This window comes from Streptopelia decaocto (assembly GCF_964273445.1).
Source record: "Streptopelia decaocto genome assembly, chromosome: 2".
In the NCBI taxonomy this organism is placed as follows: domain Eukaryota; kingdom Metazoa; phylum Chordata; class Aves; order Columbiformes; family Columbidae; genus Streptopelia; species Streptopelia decaocto.
Window position 1 is genome coordinate 73,645,832 of NC_138655.1, and position 18,523 is coordinate 73,664,354.

An 18,523-nucleotide genomic window follows, 5' to 3' on the forward strand; every position below is an offset into this window, starting at 1 on the left:
TCAGTATGCCTATTTTTCTACTACTTTCAGATTTAGACCACTGATAACATATTTATGCCCTTGCAATCAAAACTTCACTCATCAATAGCACTTTTCTTCTTCTAATGTCATTTTTTGTAACTCATTAACTATTGAAAGGGAGAAATTATTGCCATTTTTAATCATTGGATAGTCTGACAGAAGAGAGCCATTAGGGTCTACATCTATATTCAGGTATGCTGCTGTCACTGAGAGCAGAACTTGACCTTTTAAAAGGATGTGTGCATGGTTTTCTTTGCCTGGTGTCAGTTTAAGACTGGGGGAGGAGGACAGAAACATACTGAACCCTTGTCAAGAAGCTGGTATCATTTTGGATATGCAGAGAAAGTGTCCAGATTTGAGAATAATAAAATTAGGTCGATGTTCGGATTATCAAATAGACTGACTCTGGATTAGCAAATAGGCTGACTAGACTGCATGCAGTAATTCCATACCAATGACTTAATATGAAAATATACTAGCATTAGGACAGTTTCAAGCAAATTTTTCTACAAAGCATAATCATGTAGCCATGCATGTAGCTAGTACATGCATTAAAGAAAAAAAGTCAAATCTTAGCTTTATCACAGGATGAATCCAAGAGATCTACAGATCATAGTTGGTTTCATGCAAAATAGAGACTTATTAAAAAGAACAAACATAATTGATTACCTATCTCACCTACTTATGTACTAGTGGACTGTTAAATAATAAGCTAATAAACAGTCAATGTCCTTGTTTGTTTATTTGATTGTTTGTTTTGTTGGTTTTCACTTTTAATTACCTTGGATCTTTTGACTACTTCCTCATAACATGAGAGCACTTCTTAGGTTAATCAGTTTTGGTGAGGACCATATATTAAAATGGAGAAAGATGGTTTTCTTCTCCTAACCTGGAGAAAATCCCATTCAAGTGTCATGTTTCTAAACTGAGAAGAATCCATATAACTCCTTTAGTTTCCCAGTTTGCTTTATTTTTCCTGTTGTTTTCTGTATTGCATTAATCAGTGCACTGTTGTGTTCTTCCCTATTAGCACACATTGTGGTAGAACAGCAGTACTTTAACATAAATCTTCCCTTCTGTTCAAGTTTTTATAAATCAGTTCTACAAACTGATCTTCACTTGTGTCATTTAACACTCTAATTCAAATTATGATGATAGATCAGATAATTAATATTGTAAGTAAAAGAGCTGTCTACTTTATTGTGAAAGCAGCTCAGAGAATCTCTCTGTACACTTTTGGATCTATAGTCCTCTAAGTACTCTAAAATATAAAAAAGTATTTTAGAAATCAGCAGCAGAACTTACGTTTATTGAAAGATTGGAGGAACCTTAGAGACATGTTTATGCTTCAGATATATCTGAAAGGAAAAAATCTAGAAAGTGCTTTACTAAAAGACTTAATTAGGCCACAAATATTCATATTTTTTCTGTCTCTCGGAGATCATTATTACTTCAATTTGTCATTTTACTTTTGGATTAGACTTCATATGTGCTGATCTGAACCCACTTAACAACTTTACCAAAGCTGATCTAGATTACTGATTGAATAAATGACAGCAGACTCTACAGGCTGGGGTTTTGGTACACTAAACATACTATCTGTAGAAGTACTTCTGGCCCTTAGATATAGAGTAGCTGTGTTATACCTTATATTTATGGAAGGCATTAAATGAAAGTGAGACACATAATCATTGTACAATGTTTTACAGGCCTGCTTTGCATGATAAGAAATTAATCTGGAAGAACACACCAGACAAACAAGCCTTAACTGAAATTCCGAGCATGTGGAGTAAAGTGCAATCAGTTCTAAATTCCCATCACTTTCTTTTCCATTATTTTGCAGTCACTATAACCACACACCCCTGTTTGTGCTCTATTTCCTCCACCTCTGTGGGGCAAGACTCACAGTGGGACTATTTATCTGGAGTTGAAAGAGTTTAAAAATACATTAACGTCTTAGGTCTTGAGATACGTTGGATATGGAATTTTTCAGTTTACCTGTGGGTCACACAAAGTCTACAATTTGGTTCCCCTGAGAAATGCATTATTAAAGTTGCATATCCCTTCCAGAAGTGCTTCAAGGCTTAATTAATTAGTGATTACAAACTGCTCAGGGTCTTGAGATGAAGAGTACTGCACAAATCCTTGGATTTACTATTGTGTTTACTGATAATAATTATGTTTCCCCCCTCTTTTATGTAAGGGGAAACACAAAATAACAATTCCAAACTTGAATTTATGACTATGAAGATGGAGGATTTCTTTGCTCCTTTTTCATTTCCTCCTATCTAACTTTGAATTTAGAAATCTATTTTTCTTCAGTAAGGGCATATGAAAGATTTGATTACTGATAGCTCACACACAGTAGCTCTTCTTTAATCATCTGAGCTGTCTACCTACCGTGGAAGTGAATACCCCAAAGTAGGCTGTCAAGCGTGAAGCTGGTATCATACCTGATAACAGAGCAACCTTTGTGGTTGAAAATGCAGAGAGACATGTCTCCATAACAAGCATGTAAATTAGGACTGCACTCCAGCATTTCGACTGAACTGAGTTCCAGGATGCATCCACATTAGAAGCAAATTAGGTGGAAGCTGTTTTTTATAACCTGGAGGTCACAGTTCACTTACATCTAAGGAAAGTTAAATTTTGATCAGCACAAAAAGAACAAAAGACACAAAATGTTTTTAGACCAATTTGTTTAAAAAAAGAAGCCAAACAGCACTTTAAATGAAAGAGTTTCACAGTTAAAGCTATCACATAATTAAAATGAATCTGATAACTTTTTAATACTTATTGTCCATCTAAAATTCAAGATTTTATTATTTGACTTTAAGACAATCCCTTCAACAAAAACAATACCAAACCAACCAACCAACCAAAAAAAAAAAAAAAGAGGAATCTTTTATTTGATTCATAAAAAAGGGGTTCCTTACCTGAAAGCAAATATCCCTGTTAGTTTGTGCTGAACGATATATTACATTGCTGCTTTGTGATGTATACAAACTTCTTCCTATGGTCCAAACTGATTTGAAAAAACATAATGAAAGGGATCATATTTTGAAGTATCTCTTCTGCCTATACATAAACCTCAATCTTCCTTATATGGTGTTTAATTTTATTTGCATGAAGTACAAATTAACATTGAAAGTGCATTTTTCCTAAGTTTTGGTGCATGAACTAGCTACCTAATTTGCTTATGGTAGGCTACTCTTGACAGTAATATTTATATGGTTTCAAAGTGAATGTTCAAATTCATTAAAAATTTTACCAAGAACTATTAAATATAAAGATACTACCTTAAGTTCCAATATGAGCTGCTAATTGTTGGACACTGGCAGAATATCAGAATGTACATTACCTAATCTTATACTTTTCCTTTGGTGTCTGATCTTGGGTGCTGTCAGTGACAGGCTGCTGGGTGATAGGAATCTTTTACTGGACTGGATATAGCTGATCTTCTGGTCTTATGGTTAATCCAGGCAGGGTTCATATGGATACTCCCCTTGCCACAGGAGAGAAAAGCTGAAGTCTAATGTTCAGCATTATTTGGAAGATCTGTTCCAACTAATTTTTCAACACAACTTTTGAGCTACCTGAACTGCCCATCCCTAGCTTAACCCAAACACAAACCTCTCACCCCTCAGTACTTTATTTTCTTAAGGAGAATGTGAGGTCAGCTTAATTTGCTGGGGTCCACCTTGCAGAATGCTGTGCAAGCATGATTTGTGAAGTATTGCACCATAGCTAGAAGTGGATGTAAAATAACAGTATTTCGTTGTTAGTTCCCAGAGAAGATGCATTTGAAGTGTGGAAGAAGGAAATTTAAAATCAATGTGCCATTTAATTGTTATATTTCTTCAAATGATTGACCAATGAAAAAGCCATTTTGTTTTAAATGTTGGTTTTGGTGAATCATATCCTCAAATCAAAAGAAAGAAAGAAAGAAAAAATCACAGGTCTTTAATTTTCTTTCTCTCTGCCTTTGTATTGCTCTGAGACTACTTATTCTTGTAGCATCCAAGTTGTCAAAGTGATTGCATGAAATATAACATTTAAAACTCCTTAAGTAGTTGTAAATCAAAGCTGTCCCATAATTTACAGTACATTTATTTTTAAAAATCATATTTATATAACATCTTTCAACCCAAATGATCTCATAGTATTTTACAAACTGGTTTCATTTCTGTCAACATAGGGATTCAGCACCTCTGAGGTGTTAAAAAGTTGGAAAAACAGCAATGTCAACTGTCACAGGGACAAACTAACATATTAGTTAAGACGCAGCAAATTTCCTCATGAGAGCAATTGCCACATAATTTTCATCCACTGAGAATGTTGTTTTTTCAGTATTTTGTCTCCATGAGTCTCTTCTTCTTTCCTTGTGTCATAAGACTATATCATATAATCTATGTTATTTGTCTACAGCAGATGAAGTGATGAAAAAAATCTTCTTCCAAGCAGGTGAATTTGCCCAACCATGTTGTGATTTAGTGGCAAAGGAGAGTCTTGGAGGGATGTTGCTCTATCAGAGTACATTCCTTCCAACACCTTACTTATTGGCACTTGTGACATACACAGAAGAAACAAATTTCCCCATCTTTGATTCTCTGAACTCAAGAGAACAGATCCTCCTAGGAGTACATGCCAGTAGGAGTATTCTGCAGTCAAGTGCATCTCCTACAGCTTCTTCTCACTGCATCTTTCTGAGCTTCCCTATTTGACGATCTGCCCTGTCCACATGCAGAAACTGAAATCCATGTCTCATCCCTGTCACTTCTCTCATCTTCATGTTAAACAGAGTCAAATGGGACAACATACAGACCAGAACTTCCCCTTTTAATAACATCAATTAAATGATATAATTATAGATAGAGAACCAGCAATTACAATGCTTATACTAAAGAACAGGGATAGACATGTCAAATAGTTCATTAATCTTATCCTTTGATGTGAAAAAATGGAGTAGTTTTAAAGAATGAAATGTGATTAAAATGAAATGAAACTTGACTTTACCAGATCTGAATAGTTGCAGAAGTGCTTCCACTGGTTTAGATACCCTCAGTCAGCAACAATAATTTATATAAGCTGTACATCAGAAGATATTATAATTGAAATTAGAGCTTTTCAATGTTTAAAAAAAAAATCTTCCAAAAGATGTTGCAATTAACTGGTAGTGAATTTGCCTTGCTAAATCCATCATGTTTCAAGCATAACAGAAAAAACAATTGCTCATCGATAATATTAAAGTTGGTGCTGAAGACGTACTTCATTGTCTGATATTTGTCATTCAATATTTGTTGTGCTCCTGTTTAAGACATTTCAATCTCCTTAAGAGAAGGAGAAACAACCTGACAGATTTAGAGGATCACACCATGCATAACAATTAGTGTAAATACAATCTATAAATAACTCATAAACATAACTTGCCTGAAATGTGTAACAAATGCAGTAACAGAAATCAGTGTGTTTTCTCACAGTTTTAACAACTCATCAAATGTTAAAGATGCCAAAATTATTCTTATAGAATGGATTGCTAGAAAGGTGGTTGGCCCAAACCACAGGGCCACAGATAATTTCAAATGTTATCTATAATAAATACAATTGTAGGAAATTTTCTGAGAAAATGTAAGGTGGTGTAACCCTGTTGCTTGAATGCAGATAATTATACCTTCTCTAGGGTTTTGATCTAGCTTTCATGCATACACATCTGCACACCAGTACAGTTAAATATACTTCTGTGCCCTGATACTGATAGCAGATTGTGTCAATTTAAGAAAGAGTTTATAGTATGCAGAGTTTTTGAAAAGTTGCTTCATAAAGAAGCCATTAACATTTTTAGAGATATTCAACAGAGAGATGACTTTCAAAAATTTTCTCTGACTGGAACACCAGCTAGTGGATACTTTCAAATTAAACCTTATCTTGGCTGGTGTTCAGCAATACAAGCTTGCTCAGCATTCCTCAGTTGAGACGGAAGGACTATGGGTGTGACTCTTTACCTAAAGGTGTTTGGTTGACAGATGTTTGTACGTTCTGCTGGATCTCCAGGGCCTTCTCCAGGTGGGCTCTTGTGACTTCTGTGTCTCCCATGTCATCTTGACAGCTTCAATAATTAGTCTCCTGCATCCAGCCTTTGGGCATTGATAATGAGCACTGTGTGCAATGACTTCAGAGGCTGTGGCAACTTGCCTTCTCTGAAGTTATTTGTAAGTCCTCTGTCTCAGCACTACAGCTTCTCCAGTGAAAGTAAAATTTTAATGGAGGAACAACTGTGTTGCTTCTCATCCTGCACAGTGAGTGGTACCTTGCTGAGTCTTAAACTTTTAGACCACTCTCTGCAAAAAGCCAAGGCTGCTTACTATTACAAAAAAGTCTGTTTACTATTTTAAACAACCTACACATTTATATGCTTTAAAGAATCTCTCCTGCCTTGTGCTATAGGGTTCTTTCTGTCTTTCATAATAACTAGAAAAGAAAATAACTAAATTCAGATACTTCCCCATTTCAAATCAGCATGAATAGATGAAATTTTTTAGCTTATATTTTCTGTTGATGTAACAACTCACATTTAACTTTTTCTCAGTAGTAACATTCTCTCAGAGGTTATTTTTCTTCCTAATACTCAGCATGTAGCTGTGCTTCCTCCTTGAGATGGTTCAACTTTCTAATAACACACATTGCTTAAAAAATATTAATCCAAATATTAACTCTGTGTGGTTAAGTTTTCTGTATCATCTGTAGTTGTGTACTTGCTCGGATTACTTAAGCTTTGGGGTTTTCTCTGAGCTCTCACCCATATTTTCAGTCTGTTGTTTATCACTTTGTAATTCTCTGTGTCTTTTGTCTGATTTTTTTTAATTGATTTTCTAAATCATAGCACTCTTGAGTTGTAGTCTTGCTTTCTGTCAGATGTTTGTTTGAACAAACTCTGTACACTCTATGAAGAATATTTCTTTCAACCTCACCACATTTTTCATACCTTTGAGGAAATGTTTAAATGTGGATTTTGTGACTGAACATATGAGAACAGAAAATAAAACTTTTCAAACTGAGCATATTGTGAAAGTTTTAGGTGAAACACATTAAAGAGCTCACATTATTATAAAGGAATGCATTTATAATATAGAGAAAAAAATTGTACAGAAAATATGCACAAAGAGGATTAAATTAATGAAGGCAGGTAATAAATAAGTGCATGTATCATTATATAATTTCTGTTTGTCATGAGGGGGACTTTCAGGCTTTTCTGTTTAAAAAAACTGAAATATCTTTTTCTTAAAAAACACTTTTCCGCATAAGACTTATCATATTTTATATCAGAGATATGATATTTTGGAGCAGCAGTTCACAACATATTTCTTTTCTTTCCAGAGTAGCTTAATTTTTATAGCTATTCTTCATAGTCTTTTGCTGAGGAATGGTGCTGAGAATATTGACATTTCCATTGTCCTCCCTCCTCATTTTTACTTTCCCTGACTTCCTTTATTTCTACAATGTTCGATGGACCACTCGCAGTGTTGATGCCCAGCAGGAGAGAGGCTGACTTTGTGACATGGCACAGTGGAGCACTGATGCTGTGAGCACCAGGAAGCCCTGTGGGTGATGGCTGTCATGGGGCTCTCTACTGCCCTGATCAATGGGATCCTTTCCACGATGGAAGGATTTTCTTGAAAAGACCACTTCATTTTATTTTGATTTTTAAATGGAAATTAGGGTTCACAGAATACGTCAGATAGAAGGGAAAGAGGCAGAAGTTCAGCCTCTGTGCTGCTGTTGTGATCCTTTGTCTCTCTGTTAAACATGCTGTCCGGCATGTCAGTTATGACATGCAAGGAACTTCTCAGAGAACATAAACAGCACTGAAGTGGCTTTGAAAATATTAAAAAAATCCTATTCCACATGGTCAGGAGAACAGTTCAGATAGAACTACTTATCATCTGGCGCATGGTCTTTTAACCAATGTTTCACAAAATACTAAGGTCTATCCTTTGGACCGTTCTTGCATGTGGAACAAATTATTGGAGGAAAAAGCATGGCATCAGTGCTGTACTTTTACTGTACCTGACATAAATAATATACTAATTTGTATCATGAAGCATCTGAAAAGGCTACTTTCTTTGTTAATTACCATTTTCACATGTATTTCTTTCTGGCATATGGTGCTTATCTGGCAGTTTTTAGAAGATGAAACCTTGCTCATGTTCACACAATGCATCTGGTATCAGCTCTGGCCTTGTCACCACATGCAACCAATAATCCTCATATTCTCAAATAAGCAGATATTTCAGAGGTAGAGAGCTAGTGAAGAAAAGCGTGACAGAAAATAAGCAATGGTCTCTCTTTTTTGTCTCATCTGTTTTACACTGGTTTTAGTTCAGTGATTTATAAAGAACTAATCTTGATCTATGCCAGTTCAATGTGGAAAGGAACAAGCTCCTTGCTTTTTAACCTCACTTTCAGACTTCGGTCTCACTCCTGAACACAATGTACTTACCAAGGTGGTGAGTCTTGCTATGAGAAGGTTGGATACAGCACTATGTGCAATACCAGCCTTCAGTATTGATAATCTGAGCAGGTCTGGCAACTCAATACAGCTCTGTGTTTTCTAGTTTAAGCAGAACTTGACAGTCACTTTATCCCTGCAGCTCCCTTATCCTCTACCATTTTGTGATAAGCCCTAAGTCCTGCATAGTACATGAGCTCATTGACGGGATGAATGAAGAATGAGGAGGATTTTTCATTGTTCTCATTAAATGTGAATCCTTTCAACAATAACTTAGCAGGAAAACAGTATTACTTCACAGGAAAGTTTACCTTGGGCAGACAAGCTTTTAAAAGCTATGCTTTATTGTTGCACTATGCTGAACAACCCCGTTTCTTTCTTTTCCCCTCTCCTTCTCACTGCAAGGAATTTGTTTATTCCAGGAAAATTACTTTTGCACCATGATGAGGCTGCACCATGATGACTAAAACTGCCAGGACTGTCAAGACTTTTTATCAGGAGAGGCAAATGACAGACTAGGGTGGATTACTTGACAGTGACACAGTTAACATTAACTCTGCAACTGTGGTGTGATGGGCTGCTCCCACGTGTATAGCCCTTGTGAGGAACTCAGCCATCATGATTCTTCTCCGCAAGGATGACAAGCACCTTGAACTAGATTATAAACAGGTTTCAGCTCAATCTGTTCACATACTGAAGGGTAGATCATTCAGTTTGAAGTCAGATTCTGGAAATACTTTCAAATCCATTTCACGTTAGTCTTCAAAGCCCCTAAAACAAGTCTGGCATGAAGAGTATAACATATCTGAAGGAGAGATGAGTTTTATCAGAAGCTGGAAAATCATGCACATATTAGCTACAAAATGAGTGCAGAGTTTTAAGACAGGTATCCTACAAATCTCTGAATTTCCCTATCGTTATAGTTAGGAAATGACTACTGTATGCTACACATGGACTTGCTTAGCTTACAATTTTCTGCATCATTCTTGCTGACTATTTATATATATATATATAAAAGGTTATGTTTATTAGTCTTTCCTCTTGACGGCAGATGGACTGAGTGATCTCATAAGTTGTTTTCCATTTATGACTTCTGATTCCATGAATAATATTTTTTGATGGAAAAATAAGGAGAACATCAAAAGATGCCTATACAGAAAATTGGAATATAATTTCATATTATGATAACAATACATGAAATGTAACATTAGAATATTTTTAGAAGAAATTTCCACTTGTGTATTTCAGAAGGACAGCTTATAAGTTGATTGCAAATTAAAACAGATCCAGATACTGACTGGGATATCGTGCTCTGCTTTCTTTCATCAGCAGGTGAGAGGGAAGGTAACAGTAGAAGGCACCCTGAACTTGGTTTCCTGGCTCAGATACAGACTTGCTTTGTTGTCTGTTTTACATAATCTCTCAGCCTTATTTCCTACATTTTTTAAAAAAGAGGGCTAAAGGAGTAAGTACTAAACACAGTTATTTCATCCCTATTCAATGAGATTGGCAGTTTCTGTAAAACCCCATAATTATCAACATTTTGCAGAACCACGCTTTCTGTCAGAGCTAAGACACTCTCCATCATCACTATATATTTCCAAATCCATTTCAAAACCATGTGTGCATCCATGCTTAAAGAAATTCAAGGTGTAGATCTTGCCTAAAGAAGGCTTTGCAAGACATTCCCCACAATAAGTTACAAATACACAAAAGGTTGGACAGTCTTCCAGATTTGAAAACATAGGGCTGAAATCAACTACAGATCAGGAGAAGGAGATGGCAGGGCCCAGGAGCCTGAAATAAATCAAAATGGACATCACAGAAATGTAGATAATGTTTGAGTGGCCAAGGCTCTGTTAGTTACTTTTCCTCTTTTTTAAATGAGCACCCTCTTTCTATTCCTGCGACCTACTTTTTGACATCTTCTCTTGCTCTTTTTTTTCTTGCCTGATGAGAAAAAATTGATTTGTTCTGGACTACTCCTAGACTTATTTGTTAGTTTGAAGAATTTTCAGCAGGGTTACCCAGATCAGAGAGATTAAAGATTCTGTTGAGACACTGGCAGTGACGAGATCCTGGTGATTCTCACCACTGCATATAGATTCCAAACCTCTCAAGATCTCCCCATCTGCTTTTGCCAGGTAAAAAGTTTGCAAAGAGCAGGGTGGAACAAGCACAACTGCCTTCTCCAGTTCATGCTATGCACAATTTTCACAGCAGAGGAGTTTCAGAGCGCTCTCATGATGTGGGGCTTGTTAGGGTGGTTACAACTCTCTATTCTAGAAGATGCACACACAGGCATACACACAACAGCAGCAAGATATGAAGCTGTATAAAGCTCACCATATCACAGATTTGAAACTCAGGCTCAAAGTTTTATTTATGAAAAGAACTAGTTTCCTTGTTTCTTTGTGTGAACTTTTTCCTGTAGGAAGATTGTCAAACATGCACCAAATGTCACAGTGTTTTGAAAGACCAAAAATGGTCTTTATTCACAAAGGTACTTAAGCACACGCCTGTAATGCGACTGGACAACTGCTTCAGGCTATACATGTGCCTAAATACTGAACTGAATAAAGGCCTGCAATATGAAGAGAAACCCCAATCACTCAGACCCTAATTTTCTTTCTTTGTTTTGAAAGCTAAGCAATTGAGAATTGATAAAGTAGCATTTAAAGAGAAAAAGCCCATGTATGATTTACAAGGTATTCTAGAAGATACATTAGAAAGCATTATGGGATGCAATCAATCAGTGCCTGGACCACTCAAGATACTAAATGTTTTTCTCTTTTCTACTTTCAGCAAGTAACCGGACAGATTAGGTGTTTGTATGGCACATTTTTCTAACTGATGGCATCATTTTCTAGCACCTTTTCTTTATTTATGTTCCAGTGTTTATCCAATTTTCTTTATAACACCATCCAAAGCAGCAACATGAGGTACTTGTTATTTAACCTCTATGATACCTTCAGAAATTGGCAGAACAAACTGGACTCATATTATTATTGTTGCTTTAGATGACAATTTGGCAAAACTGAAAAACTGCTACATTAAGTTTATTTACTGTTGTTACCATAAAAATATGGAGTTGTTAGCACATTTTTTGCTTTAGAAGAAATTTGGTTTTTCTTACTAGCAAGCAAGGTTGAGTGAGAAAGACCCTCTCCTGTTCTTAGTAAAATAAATAGGAATATTGGCACCGACAGACAATGGGAGGAACACTAGTTCCTAATTATTCATGAATTTCCTGGTATCAGACTGAGCTGCACAAGAGTTTGGAAACTGTGAGCCAATGTAGCTCATAATTTATTTAGCAAACAATGGAAATTTATACCAAAGAAAGAGAAGTCTATTCCCTGGCTGAGGGGCTTCTGGCTGTCTAACAGTCAGCTCAGAGATACTGATATCACTGTAGTTTATCCCTCGTGACTTCAGTTTGCAATCAAAAAAATAACCAAATGACAAAACTACCACTGTGTGTACTAAAGAGCTGGGCTTCCCACAGAAATAGCCAAATACTCATGCTTGTTTCCCAAGCTATTTTTTCCATTTCTTGTCAATGTAATATATTTGATGTCAACATTGCATACATGCAGCATGCCAGAAATAACTTGTAAACTTTAGTAGTCTTAACAATACAATGTGACCTATCCACCCAACCTGAACAGTTACAAGCCTTGTCTTTGCTGTAAAGAATCCTCAGGTTACAGCTAGGCAGTTGGTTCTAGCTAGAGTCTATGTACATTTGAAACTGTGAGCTCATTGTGGCTGTTTTACTTGTTCTGCTGGTGTTTTGGTTTAACCTGAACTAACAATCAATAGCTGCTCTCTCACTGCCCCCTCCTCCCACCCAAACAGGGAAGAGAATCAAAAGGGAAGGGAGAAGCTCATGGATTGAGACAAACATAGTTTAGAAAAGTAAGAAAATAATACTAATATACTACTGCTGCTAATAATATATAAAAAATGGAAAATAGAATATAAAATACACTCAGTGCAATTCCTCTTGACCTCAGTCTTCAAGGAGCAACCATTCCCAGAAAGAGAGAGACAGCTCTGGTCCAAAACAGCTGATCCTAGGGAGAAAAAAGGCAGAAAGGCCCAGAGTCCAACTATAAAACAGCAGGATGGCAAAAGGCCAAACTAAAGGAAGTACTGAGTGGAATTCAACTGAAATAGAGCAGAATGAGAACCTGTCCCCCTGGCCAGAAAACCTGACTCTCCTTAAACACGAAGCATGATGCTAATGGCATGGAATATTCTTCTTGATCAGCCTGTATGCAAGTTGTCCCACCTATGCTCCTCTTCCCAGCTGCATCACACTTTCAGATAGAGACCTCAAAAAGACCTTGGCTCCCAGACAACAACTAAGATAACAATAAGCTCTTACATTCTCTTTGTTCCAACTCAAAACCACTGGAAACTTACTTGAATAGAAAATATTAATTCCGCTCTGGTATGTTATCTTCTTGTTCTCAAACTAAATCCATACAACAACTGTGCCAGCTATGAAAGATACAAGTTTCTAACTGCATGAAGAAAATTAACTCACTCTCTATCATATCAGCACGGCTGGCCTGTCCAGGGATAGCAAGCTGAATTTTGATCTCATTGTAGTTTAAAACAACCACAGTGCTGTGTCAATGCAGATGAATTTTTTCAAATTCTATTAGACCTCTGATATCGTCTCACAGCTTCCATGTGTATTCAATAGGACAGAAAATTTTCTTTGCTGTATTAGCATAAAGGAATTCCTAATGTAGATCATATTATTGCAGCAATAAAAATGATAAGATGTGTCAGTAAAAGGTCTTAGAGCTGTAAGTGAACTAGTGACACTACTTTGGACATTGCAGTTCAAGTATTATTTCACTGGGTGCAGCCACTCAGACTAGATTAGCTTAATGCAGGCTAACTCAGCAGAAAACATAACCTCAGAGACATCTTTTGAGAACTGAGAATCACTCCTTATGTTGAAACTTACTGTCACATTTTACAGCAGTGGTGGCACTAGAGAGGTGGAAACACAGATAGGTAAAACCTAGGCTGTACCTGACAGAGCCCCAAAGCAGGAATGATATGAAATTGCTATCTTTCGCTTCTTTAATGATTATACACATGGCTTCCTGAGTTTAAGCAAAACTCCACAGAAGTCAAAGAGAGTCCCTTTGCTACAAGGGAGGTGTGTGTTCAGTCCAAAAGAATGCTGTATTGGGAATCCAATGTCATTGATATTTATTTTTTTTTAGAATCTATTAGTCTATCCTACTAAAGTCACAACTGGAATAAAAGCTATATGATTTAAAAAAAAAAAAAAATCAAGAAATGCTAGATATTTCTTTGCTTTCATTATATTGAATATATCATTTTTTTTCTTATGACTATGAGCGCTAAAAGCACCAATATTTATAAGACTTACAATAAAATAGAGAACACGGCATAGAAAATCTCCAGTGAGACTTTCTGAAAGGACTTGACAGAGCTTTGGTGTACAGGTGGCCGGTATTTTTGACTGACCTATAGGAAATGGAGTTTTCTGTTACTATTAAATACAGTGAAGGCAATCTTCTGACTCTCAGAGGTAGATGGATCCACTGCTAGAAAATCACATAAATAGTCTTTTAAACATGTTCCTAGCATCAGATTTGCAACAGCAGTTACATATAATTTACTCTACAGCATCAATAAAACCCCAATATGAAAAAGACAATGCATTATATTGTGTACCACTGGCTAGGAGGCTCATTAGGACAAGACATGTGGGAAACTAATAGTAAGAACATATATACTGGATAAGGTGTCATTCTTACTGAGTGAATCGCTTGAGCAAATAAAAACTACTGGCTGAGATGACATTGCTGACCTTCACTGTGAAATAACTTTCAGGAATATATCTTGGTTTGTTTTGTTTTTGTTTTCTCTCTCTTAATGAACTGGTAATTGCAGCCTGAAAATTTTTCCAATCTCAATCCCAAAAGGATATTAGATGATTTAAGGGATTTATGCAAGTTAAGCCTTGTGCAACAGTAACTGGCCTGAGCAGAGGAGGGAAGTCGGAGAAAAAAATGATATTTGTCCCTTCAAAACTTTTGCTTGCTCATGAGAAAATTTAGCGCAGTGTATGAAATCTCCTGCCAGATCTTTTCAATCATTGACAAAATGTGAGAAAAAAAGAAAGGGGAAGGGGGTGTGTGTGGAATTAAGCAGTCTTCTCCAAAAGATATGAACTTTTCTAGAGAAAGCCATAGCACACTTCAAGAAACAGGATAATTCTTCGTTGGTTCTGACAGACTTAGTCTCTGTGCTTCACTAGTCCAGGGATGAAATGAGGAAGGTTCATCCTCTGTGTGCCTGGGCTTGTCCAAACTCTAAAGGCACTGAAGCATAGCAGTAGCAGCAGCATATGATAATGTATATTTTCCTGATAGATTGTCTTTTGTCATGTACCATATAATGCAGAAGCAGAAAGGCACTCCGCCTGGTTTTATCTGCATCTATGCCAGAAGATTTGCTGGTAGAGCTCATGCAGCCAGAGGATGCAATTTTGCTACGTTCCCAGCTCTACAGTTAGGGCAGCAGTATCTCGCAACATATTTAACTTCAGGGAGAATTTTTTAATTTCCTGTTTCAGTATTTGTCTCTTTTCTGGGGCCAGAATAAAAACTATCTCTACCTCATTAACTTCTGCCTTTGGAGAAAGAGAATCTTTCCCCTAGAAGGGTTACAAATGCCCCTATAAATTTAAGCTCAGTGTTTTGTACACTTTTCTTGAAGCATAGGTTGCTGAAAATTTCAGGTTACTAAGGTATAACAAAAAAAATCATATTGTATGAACATTCAGTAAATTATTGCATCTCTTATAGTACTTCTGTAATGATGACAAAGCTATTTGTCTTCCAGCAACCTTCAAGCCATGTTTTTCCTATAGCACTCTGTTAGCTGAAGCCCAGGACATGGCTTAGATTGATATAATTTGACATGGTTCTGATAAGATTCTTTGAATCTAATATGACAAACAGACATAAACAACGCAAACCTTCCAGCTAACAAGTTTTGAACAAACTAACTAGGGAAAAGAGATATCTTGAAAAATAAATGATACATGAAAAAAAGGTAACTGTCCTGGCTTAATAACATCTTTATTGAAAAAAATGCAGAAAAAAGTCTTAAAATTTCAAATTCAAAAATGCTAATGAGATAGTATGTATTTTCTTAGTTGTGACTATATCTTGGGTATCTGTTAATGAATATTCATAAAAGATTAGCACCAACTTAAAACGACAAACTAACAACATACTAGCTATGATGTATATGAACCCAGAATCTTACCACTAGTTTGGACAAATATCTATTACAGACTAAAATACCAAACTTTGAAACTGCCATTTTCTTTACAATAGTGACATCAACATGATAGAAACTGTTTTGTATAATAAAGAAATATTTGCCCTTAAATGGAATTGTTATTGCATACTTGGAAAGTATTCACTAAAAAGATCTCTTGAGGAAAAGGCACTGAAATGAAAATTTTGCATGTATACACAGTTACATTACCCTTATTTAAATTATCATTTGTAAACCTAAGCGGTAGTGCTTTTCTATCCGCTTAATCTCCAGCAAAAAATATTATTATATTAAGTGTGTCCTAGAGTCTCAGTTTTCTGAAGCAAAAAATGTTCTTACTGCACATGATGACATAGATAACCTTAAAAATAAGAACTGAGTATAAATGATGACAACATTTTCATCTAGAAAGAAGCCATTCATCTCAAGAAGTGCTTAACTCTGCATCTATGTTGGTGGCAGTTCAGATGTCTCTATTTTTAACTAACTACAGTAGGACACAAGTATAAAACATTATTTTCTATCTACTAATATCTGTATCCTTTCCGAATTAATTTTTGTGTACTCAGATATGATGAATAACTCTAGTGTTCTCAAACTCTTTCTCTTAATATCTTTTGTATTGGTGTGATGCATTGCTAAGGAAAGCCTGTAATACTTTGAAAACTGGAATAGGGAATAGAGTGAAATAAAATACAACAAAGAACAGAGTGCTGTTTGTACTATCCTCTCTTATGTGAAGCCTTATACATACTACATGTGTGTATGTATATGCACACCTACACATATATATACACATACAAATATATATATATAAATATATATAAAAAATATAAGTATATATAGATAGTTATGAGCAAGACTGTAATGCTAGAGTTAGAAGAAATCTAAAGAAACTGCCACAAAATATTCATTTCACTGCAGTATAGTGTGCCTAGTACAGGGTTTAGGCCACAATTTAGTTTAGTCAAAAGTATAAGGTAGTGTGGAGTTCAATACACTTTCTGAAGAGCTCTTCAGCTTTCCCTTTACTGGTCACTGCACACACTCTTGTGAGAGGGCCATGACTATGTTATCTAAAAGAAATGAAATGTGGCTTAACCGTTCAGGTTCTGAATAGCCCATAAAGTGAGTAAAACAAGTTTCATTTATTGCCCAAGTTATAATTAGTTTTCTCATTTTGGACATACCTGATTTTTTGCAGGATTAAAATGGCATTGATAGGACAGACAGATCAAAATAGTGGCCTGTCTAGAAAAAGTAAATGGAAAACAGTATTTATCCCTCCTGTTAATCAGTGGTTCATTTAATGGGATGAGCTACAGGAATAATAACCAAGAGCAGAGGAAAATGAAACAAAGGACTCAAAAAAGACAGAAAGTCTAGGTGAATTTTATTTTAAGTAGCACTACCAGCAAAACTAATATATAAACTCTACAAGATTTCCTACAAGATTGCAGATTTAAGGTTTTATTCCTTTTTATGCCACTTTTCCAAAACTGAACATTTCTATGAAAATTTTCTCTTTTTATTCTCAATCTATTAATTTGCATTAAAGAGGCTAAAAATAACCAATGTCACATACTGTTCAATATTTAAAGACTGACAAAGACTCAGAAAAGTTAATCTTTGGGAGTGTGCACCAGCATACTTTCACTTCTTTTTTCCTACTTTAGCTAGTAAGAACCAGTGGCAAAAAGCAGAAAGGGTATAGCTAACACTAAACTATAGTTCAAATACTGGATAGTTTTGGAGAGCTCATAGTGAAGAAATTTCAAGATGTAAAAATCACTTTTTTATACCAAGTAATAACTTGCTAGTACAAAGATAAAGAAGGCTAGTATTAATACATAGATTTTTTTTTTTTTTTTGTGAGTAGTAGGAAATATTGGTTTTAAGACAGACTATTTTCTTTTTCTCTCACTTTTCTTAAAATGGTTTTGCCACAGTATTTGATAGTGATGGTTATGTTTATAAAGATAAAATGGAAGTGGAAGTCAGAATGTGCAGTGTAGGCAGGCAGAGACGCCTAACAGAAATATTCTGCCCTAGAAGTGAAATTGTAATATTTGCAGTTGGTAAGCAATCATCTTATTCGATACATTTTAAATAAGTCTGAAACGAGTTATGTTCATTCAAGAGCACCTGGTGCACAGTAAACTTCCAAAACTTCCCTCCGTATAACACCTACAGAAAAAACATTTATTCAGAAATGGGAGAAAACATATGTAACCTTCAAAAGAGGCATATTAAAAACATTATGACATGAAAACATACATTATGCAAAGAAAAATTTAAAAAAATCCCACAAGAATTTTTTTTTTCTGATTTTCTCCCCTATCTCACTGGTCCGGGGGGGTGTAGCAAATGGATGTGTGGTGTTCAGCTACCTGCTGGGTTAAACCACAACACCACTGTGCAGCTGAAATACATTTAATTTACATGGTTAGTGAAATTGTTAAAATATCTGTTTCTTTTATCAAAATTATGCACTGCAATCATTTCCAGAACTTTTTTTAGGAATCCAAATGTCATGTTCTAAACTTGAGAATGTTGCATATGTGTTGATGGAACGATTTGTCAAAAAATATCTAAGGTGATGATCAGTTTATTTTACCTATTTTTTTTTTTTTTATTTTGTGTGTGCAT